The sequence below is a fragment of the Somniosus microcephalus genome, unplaced genomic scaffold (assembly GCF_052327205.1).
Source record: "Somniosus microcephalus isolate GS21.2 unplaced genomic scaffold, FLI_Smic_1.0 unresolved_chr4, whole genome shotgun sequence".
Lineage (NCBI taxonomy): Eukaryota > Metazoa > Chordata > Chondrichthyes > Squaliformes > Somniosidae > Somniosus > Somniosus microcephalus.
This window is the reverse complement of record NW_028225182.1, coordinates 37613549-37622739: the sequence shown is the minus strand read 5'-3', so window position 1 is coordinate 37622739 and position 9191 is coordinate 37613549.

The window sequence follows — 9191 nt, the reverse complement described above, 5'->3', positions numbered from 1 at the left end:
ACCACGTTCACGGTGCTGGATATCTCGAACGGTTTTTGGTCCATTCCGCTGCGGCGGGAGGATCAGTACAAGTTTGCCTTTACTTTCAAAGGGCAACAGTACACTTGGAACTGCTTGCCACAGGGTTTTCACAACAGCCCCAGCATTTTCCATCAATGCATGGCGGGGAGTTTAAAAGAATTTAGCCAGCCCAACCAGATAGTACAGTATGTGGACGACTTACTCCTGTTCACGGACACAAGGGAGGAGCACGGCCCACTATCAGCCGAATTATTGGAGCTGTTAGAAAGGAAGGGTTTCAAAGTAAACCCAAAGAAAGCACAGATCGGCCAGCAGGAAGTCAAATTCCTGGGTCTGGCCATCCGCGCTGGAGAAAGAGCCATAGATAAGGCCAGAAGGGAATCAGTACAAGATCTGCCGATCCCCAACACAGTAACGGGTGTAAGGTCCTTTTTGGGATTGACCGGGTACTGCAGAGGTTTCATCGAGGACTATGCTGCCACAGCAGCCCCGCTACTCCGACTCTTACACAAGGGAATCGAGTGGTCTTGGGAGAAGGGGTGCCAGGCAGCATTTGAGAAGTTGAAAAGAGATCTGCAGACCGTGCCAGCCCTAGGGGCCATAGATAGGGGAGAGGAGTTTTTCCTGGAGGTAGCCGCTAGTGGGGACAGCCTGAGCGCCGTGCTGCTCCAGGAGCGGCACGGCAAGCTGAGACCGGTAGCTTATTCCTCCAGGGTGCTCACGGATGTAGAGAGGAGTTTCTCCAATTGCGAACGGCATCTCCTGGCCACGCATTGGGCTGTGAACAGATCAGTGATCTTCACAGGAACCTCTCCCATCACGCTCCTCACCCATCACACCCCCACAAAGATGCTTCTGGATGGAAGGATTAAGGATGGGACCGTAAGCAGCGCTCGGATTGCGCGCTGGACCCTCCTCCTTTCCCAGATGGATCTCAAAGTTAAAGGCCTCTGCGAGCCAAAGCTCGCAGCCAACATGGTATATCCCGGAACAGCCCATCGGTGTTCCGTAGAAGGGGTATGGGAGGTCAACATAGGTTTACGGGCCGGGATACAGCCCACAGGCCGCGAAATCTACGTAGACGGTTCCAGCACTGTATCTGCTGGCGAACGACTCACAGGGTGTGGAGCTTATGACTCTGCGGCAAACATTGCCCTGGCAATTAAGCTCCCCAGCACTATGAGCGCACAGCAGGCTGAACTGTCCGCGGTGGCGTACGTGGTTACCCACCCCGAGATTTTCCCAACCCCATACACGATTTGCTCAGACAGCATGTTCACATGCAATTTGTGTACGGAGTACCTCGCCATCTGGTCCCGCCGCGGATATACCTCTGCGGACGGGCGGCCTTTAACAGTTAAGACCTTGCTGGAAAAGATCCTGGCAGCTGTGGGGGAGGAAGGGAAAGTGTTCATCCATAAGGTGAAGGCTCATTCCACCACAGAACCCCGCAGTCAGGGCAACCAGCAGGCGGATGCGCTAGCCAGGGAGGGTGCCCGCAACGGCATTCTCTGGGACCCCTATGGACCCGGATCCGTGGCGGCGATCCAAGGCAGGGAGGGAATTCCAGGGAACACAGGGGTGACACCGCCCCCAGACCTAAAGACCGTCCAAACCCTGGATCCCGCCCTAAAAACAGTCCTAAAAGCCATCACAGAAGGCAAGCAGGTAGAGGGTCCGTACAGTACGGCAGCCCTCTCAGTCAAAGAAGGCATGCTGTTCCGAGAGGAGCAGTGGGTTGTGCCGCAGCAGCACCGGAGGGAATTCCTGCAACTGGCCCACGAGGGTCCAAGGGCGGGACACCCCGGGCCTGAGGTTACCTGGCAACGGGTAGAGCAGGCGGGATGGTGGCCGGGACTTCGGGACGATGTCCGCGAGTTCTGCACAAGCTGTCTTGTGTGCGCTGCAAACAACCCAGACCCCCACAAAAGGAAGGTGCCCATGGGGCACATCAGGAGGGTAGAGGGACCATGGCAGTCGATTCAGGTAGACTACATAGGGCCCCTTGTCCTGGTAGATGTGTTCACCAAATGGGTAGAAGCTTTCCCGTGCAGAACAGCTACGGCACTGGGCAATGCTAAGATCTTGATTCGGGAAGTGTTCTCACGGTGGGGACTCCCCCGTTGTGTAGAGTCCAACCAAGGGAGTCAGTTCACCGGTCAAGTAATGCAGAACGCCCTCATGCTCTTGGGCATTGAGGGGAAGTGGCACGTAGCATACAATCCCCAGTCATCCGGGATTGTTGAACGCATGAATCGGACCCTCAAGGAAAAGCTGAGGAAAGAGACAATGGGCTCGCCCCAGAAATGGGCGGAGGTCCTGCCTTTAGACCTCATGGGGATCCGGGCCGGCCAGTCCAAAAGTACGGGGTATTCCCCGCACGAATTAATGACTGGAAGGATCATGCGAACACCCACCCATGTACTAGCCCCGGTGCTCACTGAGGGCCAGCTCCGAGAGGTGAAGCGAGACAAATTCGTCCAAACCCTTTTGGAGCGCCTGAAACAGATTTATGGGCAGGCGGCTGGGAACATGGGAAGACAGCATCGGGGAAACCGACTGTTACTGGAACCTCGTAAGCAACAAGAGTGGGTAGTCGGAGACCAGGTCATGGTCCGAAACGATGCCAGGGTAGGGAGTTTTGAACCATTGTACATGGGGCCTTACAGCATTGTAGACAAGGCCAGCCCCATGGTTTATGCAGTGAAGGTGCCCCGACGTACCAAATGGTTTCACATTAACCAGTGTAAACTGTTTAAATCGGGTGCACAAGGGCCAACAACAGGGACCAGGTCTGAGAACAAAAATCCTCAGCCTGTAACAGAGTCACAGACCACACAGGCTGGAACAGTAGCCTGCGTGAAGGGAGGGGCCACCCCATCGGAGTGGGAGGTCTCCCCTCTAATTTGGGATTCGGACGAGGAAGAGCCCGAACAGCTCGACCTCGCCTTAGACCCAATCACGGAGGAGGAAGAGTCAGAGGACGACGATCCCGCCCTCGACTCATGCTTGGGGGAGGTGGGGAATGGGGGCGGAGACTCACTACCTGTAGGGACAGGTGAGGTGGAGTCGGAAGCCACAAATCCCGGCCCCGGGGGGGCGGAGCCTGAGGGAGGGGAGCTGGAGCCGGCAGCTGTGGTGGAACCACAGGCTGTGACGGTGACAGTCCCAACCCCTGGTCCATCAGCCCCGGGAGCCTCACCCAAAGCAGCCCCTCGTAGGTCGACTCGAGCGCCCCAGCCCAGAAAGTTTTGGTCAGATTCTCCCCATCCTTCCCAACCTCGGTCTAGAGCAGCCCCAGAAAGGTATGGTTCCCGTTCAACAGCGACAGGCTGCAGGGGATCAAAGCCGAAGGTCAGTGCAGCCCCACCACAGGGTGCAGCACGCTGCAGCCCTCACAGGAATTCAGTAGGCCGCCCGGCGGAGGGCGGTGCTGTACATAAGTTAAGTTAGGTAATTATGATGATAGTTTAAGGAATATAAAGTTTACGGTGTTAAGAAATGTTAAGAGTACGATTTTGAAGTCTGCCCGGTACGTGTGCTTGTTTGGAAGCGGGGTCTAGGAACCCGCGCGTCCATTTAATTAGGCCAGCACCTATTGGGAGCCTGGCTACATCATTTTATTGGTTACAGAAACCTGGGATATGATGAAAAAGATTCTCATCGTGTTCGTAGCGATCGGGTGCGGGTGGGCCTACCGGGGCCGCACCAAGGACGTCATCATCTTCGGGTGTTCCGGGGACACGGCCCCCATCGCGACGGATGGGACAGGGGAGCGAGAGGTTGAGGAAACCGCCACCTACTTCCACCAGGGGAGATGGCCAGGTTGGCTGGGGACGAATTCTACGGAATACTCCAGCAGTTTCGGTTTTGCCTACCAAGAGACTTCGTTAACGTGCCCTCGGGTGAGGATCCTTGCACCCAGAGTCAGCGTTACCGTGGGAAAGAGGATCTGTCTGGTGTGTAATGGGAACGTACCACTAAGGCGATGGTGGTGGCTGCGAAAGCTGGGAAAGGACATGAAGAACTCTACGGTCGAGTGGGAGCGACTGGGTAATAAGACCCATCGGACTATTACGGGGACTCACGGACAATTACGTGTGTGTTGGGACAAATGGTGGGAACCAGATGAAGGAATATATGTCTGTATGTGGGGTTCAAAACGCGTTTGCCCCAAGGGCGTATCCATCTTCTTCCAGAGGCAGTGGCAGGATGAAGGAAAGGGGATGAGATGGGATGTCAGCACTCGGGCGTGTGGAGCCCCATACTCCCCTATTCTGGTAAACGCCACTGAACTCATCACCCGCCCACGCAAGCCCCTGCCCACGCTTCCGGCGGCACTAGCCCAGAAAGAAGGGTGCCCCACCACCACCAAGGGACCCGGGAACGGTTTAGTATTGGTAGCCACCGGTCAGGTGCTGTACCAAGGGGTACACTACGCGGTAGCCTCAGTGATTTTAAACCTCACTGAGGTACGATTGCCGGAGTGGTGTCCCAAAGAAACGGAACAATTATACCAGGTCCTGTTAACCCGAATGTTTAGACAGTTTTACGAGTTTGACTTTGCCGACATCGACAAAGACAAATTATACACCACACCACCGGAAGTTTTGGATCGAGTCGGGAGGCAAAGAAGGGGTACAGTAAATGACATATTCACTGCTTTTAATACCGGGACATCTGTCGTCAACGCTCTAGATAACGTGGAGCTGCAGACACAGATCAACGGTTTAAAAGCCCAGTTAAGGAACATACTAACAGACGAAAATAAGGTAGTGGGTTCTGAGTTACATGAAGACCAGGCCATGACACTACACTTTAAGGAAATAATAGCTGAGCTGGAGAAACACGCGAGAACGGTAAATGCGCTCATTAAGGAGGATCGGAATGCGTCCGATCAAGCTGCGCAAAACGAGGCCTGTGTGCTATACGGGGCGTGGTTACTGGGCGAGGGCCGCAGTAATCTTGAGGATTTAAAACAGGGTTTGGTCCCGTCCTGGATCAGCAACAAGCACTTGCAAGCGCTCCACCCTTTTGAGAATGCATTAAGCCCGTGCCAGCTCAGGCTAGCTGCAGAAGCGTACCCAGTCCCAGTGGACTGCGGACGTTCGAATCATACTATCATGGGAATAGTGGTAAGAATGCCGGTGTTGGGTCCCGCAGCAAAGCCCGCCCCGGTATACAGGGTGGAGAACATTGGAGTCATTCAGGGGGGCGCGCACATTCGTTACGCAGTGGTCCCGCCTTACGTCATCAGATGGGAGCGTACGATGACAGGCACCGACCTCTCGGGGTGTCGGAGCCGGGGAGCACACATCATCCTGTGTCCCCAGCACTTGAATGCCTTTTTGAAACCACAGTGCGGGTTCAGAACCGCTAGCGCGAAGCCGATAAATTGCACCATGGAGGCAATGGCAGAGGACCATGTGCCCCCGCAGGTAGCATATATCGGGGGTGGGACATACTGCGTCACCACTGCAGCGCCTCACTACCGCTACGGACAGCATGAGTGGTGTTCGATCAGTGATAGCAGTTTCTGTTTCAAACCCAGGGCCGAGGTTCAAGTGGCACAACAACGAATTGTCCCCATTCCTGCACCCTCCACCGTTCACCTCACTGTCAAAGAGAATTTCACGGACTTGCAACGATTCGTCGCGCATTTTGGTTATGTCATTCCCCCTCTTCCCGAACACCTCACCAAGATTTTAAAAGCCGTTATAGTTTCACAGAAACATTTTGACACACTGGAGCAGAAGACCTTAGAGATAGGAAAAGACATATTGGACATAGTCATCCCACCATGGTGGGACTTGTTCACTGACATAGAAATCCCGGCCTGGATTAGAATAGCATCCCACATCCTAGTAGTGTGTCAGGTTTTAATTGTGATATTTTTGCTGTTCGTGCATTGCAAGAGAGGCAAACGCCTCCAGAGGCACGAGAACACAGGAGAATGGAGAGAACGCTATGTGCGAATGGGGGAAGAAGACACCCCACTTTAAGCTGCTAGTATTGAAAGTTAGGCGTTCCTCCATTTTTAGATTTTGGCCATTTGCGCGTTTTCTTTTAAGTGTATGAATATTGTTATGTTATTAGTCGTTGTTAAGTTTTTGGATTAATAAAAGGTGTATGCAGGTGGTGCAAGAGGGTATCAACCCCTGCACATCTGACAGATGAATGTGTTATAGTTTAAGAAGTACTGCCTATGATTGTCCAAATGTGCACAAGGTCATTTTCGTTTTTTTCGGAAATGGGAACTGCATGTGTCGTGAGGGTCATAGATAGTTAAGTGCCAGGAATGTTTGGATGTGGGGAATCAGGGAAAATTTGCTCACCAAGGATCATTGATACCTCTAGCAAGCTATCAGTATCACAGGGGGGCCTGTAAGATTCGAAATTTTCAGCAATAATCACGCAAGAAAACAGGATAAAATAAGACAGTTTATTGACCAAAGTAAGCTTGCACAGAAAAACCTTTGATAAAAGGGCATACAAAATGGCCGCCGGGCCTCGTGATCAGTTTTCTGGACCATTTGATTTCTGTTACTGCAAGCCAGACAGGCTTGTTGATTGAAGACAGTAAGCCCGCGAAAGCCAGTATCGGGAAACCGAAACTCAGGGAAACAGCATACATATTCAATGGATTCTAAGTACAAGACAGTTTCAGGCAAACAGGATGGGGCCCATCAAGATATGGGCGGACAATGAATGAACACTTAAACCCATTTAATGTACAAAGGAGAAACCGTTTAACAGCCATCAAGGGAAATCTCCAGACCGATCAATATGCGAACCGAGTTACGGTGACAAAGTAAAAGACATTAAAAGACATTATCGGCCAGGAAGGCCAGTTAAGTTATCACCGGCTCCCGTTACAAGACAAAGCGCCCCTGCAGAGATTTCTGCCCGCCAAAATATTACAAAGACTGGACTATGATCTGGCGGGAGATAAGGCTGGCCCAAAAAGGGTATAAATATGGATTTTGAAAAGTCCATCAGCGCCTCTTCTACCTCGGTAGCTTCGGAATTCGATCAGGAAGTTTCGGACGGACATTTCGGAAAGGACAACGCGGTCGGCGTTCAGCCAGACAAGGCTCGGCCGCGACGAGAAGACGACGAGGGTGGCCCGGGTACCGTTGTCGGGAGATCATCGACGACCCAGGCCGAAGAAGAAGACACCCTCAGGAAAACCGACGATCCAGGCCGGAGAGAAAGGACATTCCGGGCCTGACACTTCCGTGCCTCAACATCCCATCGAGGTGTTGTTCTGTTCCATGAACCCAAATCCACAACAGACTTGGTGGATTTCAGCCATGACGAGCGCTCACCGAGGCTGTGTCCACTGCCTCATCGCCTGAGAGAGAGAAAAACAAGCTGCGCCAGAAGTTTCCAAATCCACGTGACGACGGAAAGCTGTGCCAGAAAGGCTGCGAACCCCTCCTTTTTGCGATTCTGATAGCGGTGAGCATGATCCCGAGTTCCTCAAGTCGAAACTTAGTTTAGGTATTAGGGGAGGGAGTAAGGTTAAATCGTAATGTGTTTCCCCTTTTACGACGTGCCGTGTGTTCCCCATTTCCATAGAGTCAAGTTCATAAATTTGTGCATGATTGTAGTTACTTTAATCTGTGCCTATGACATGTATTTTGTAATGCTTCAAACTGTTTAAAAATAAAAGCATCCATTTCATGCTATTCAACCTGGTCTATTGAGTCCTTTCTCTGCACTACAGTTCTCTGCATCTAAGTCCAAGGTCTAGAACCGTAGGGGAGAGTGGGTCGAACCACTCAAGGGTAATTATTGCACAAAGCCTGGCAGGAGACCAGAACGAGCAAGAGAAACCCCCTACAATGATGACAAGTTGGTGTTGTTGTTCCAGTGTGACAGTCTCCATTTCCCATCACAACCTTTATCAGTCTGTATGAAACAGGACAATTGTAATTAGAGTGACTTTGCCTCTATTTTAGAGTTTTAGTTTGGATAGACTGTTTCCCCCTGATGATGTCCTTTTACTTATCAGCAAGGACGGGGGAGCTTGTCCTGTTTTGCAGACTACGAGTTAGGGGCAGTGGGTGAAGCTCAGGCCCATACCGATCATCTATAAGAGGTCCTCCCCACAAGGGACAGGACACCACTAACAAGAACAAAGAGTCTGTCCGAACTAATGTCCCACAGTACATAGCAACTGATTAAGGTCCAACTTTCCGATCCGGTAAAATGAAGCAATGATCCCGTCCGCATCCAGCCATTTGTAGAAGCTTCTGGAAAACCCATTGGACGCCGAGTGTTTGCGTGCCAGGCTCCCTGGAGAGGGGGCGGGCAACGCCCACCGGTACACTCAAGGCCTCCCGCAACCGGTGGGCACCGCAGGGAATGGAGAGTCTTATCGGCACGAGTAATAATATTATGATTTACTTTTATGAGTTTCCTGTTGTTTTGTCGAAAGAACATTCTGCGTTTGAGTTCCTTTGTTAATTGTGCCACCTTAAAGAGGGAGGCCAGGTGTAAATTCGTTCCTCTGTTGATGACACCGGGACAACCCATGTCATTTTATGGCTCAATTTTTCAAAATCCACATTAGACATAGGAACATCGGAACAGGAGGAGGCCATTCAGCCCCTCGAGCCTGTCGCTCCATTCAATGAGATCGTGGCTGATCTGGGACCTAACCCCACATACCCGTCTTTGGCCCAAATCCCTTAATACCTTTGGTTATCAAAAATCTATCAATCTCAGATCTAAAATTAACAATTGACCCAGCAACAACTGCCGTTAGCGGAAGAGAGTTCCAAACCTCTCCCACCCTTTGTGTGTAGAAATGTTTCCTAACTTCACTTCTGAAAGATCTGGCTGTAATTTTTAGGCCATGTCCCCTTGTCCTGAACTCCCAACCAGCGGAAATAGTTTGTCTCTGTGTACCCTATCGGTTCCCCTTAATATCTTGAAAACGTCAATCAAATCCCCCCTTAACATTGTAAATTCCGAGCTTTCCACCATTGGGAAAGTACGCTGGTCTATCCTTTTTAGATGCAAAGTGGATGACTACTGTATTAATGGTGCCCATCAAAATGTGCCCTTGTGTGACTCTTTCAGGTGGGGGTGATTGACCAAATTGTAATAGGCCCTCCTGGCAATAAATCTGTGAGTTCTGTCTTTTTTTTCCTTTTTTTATT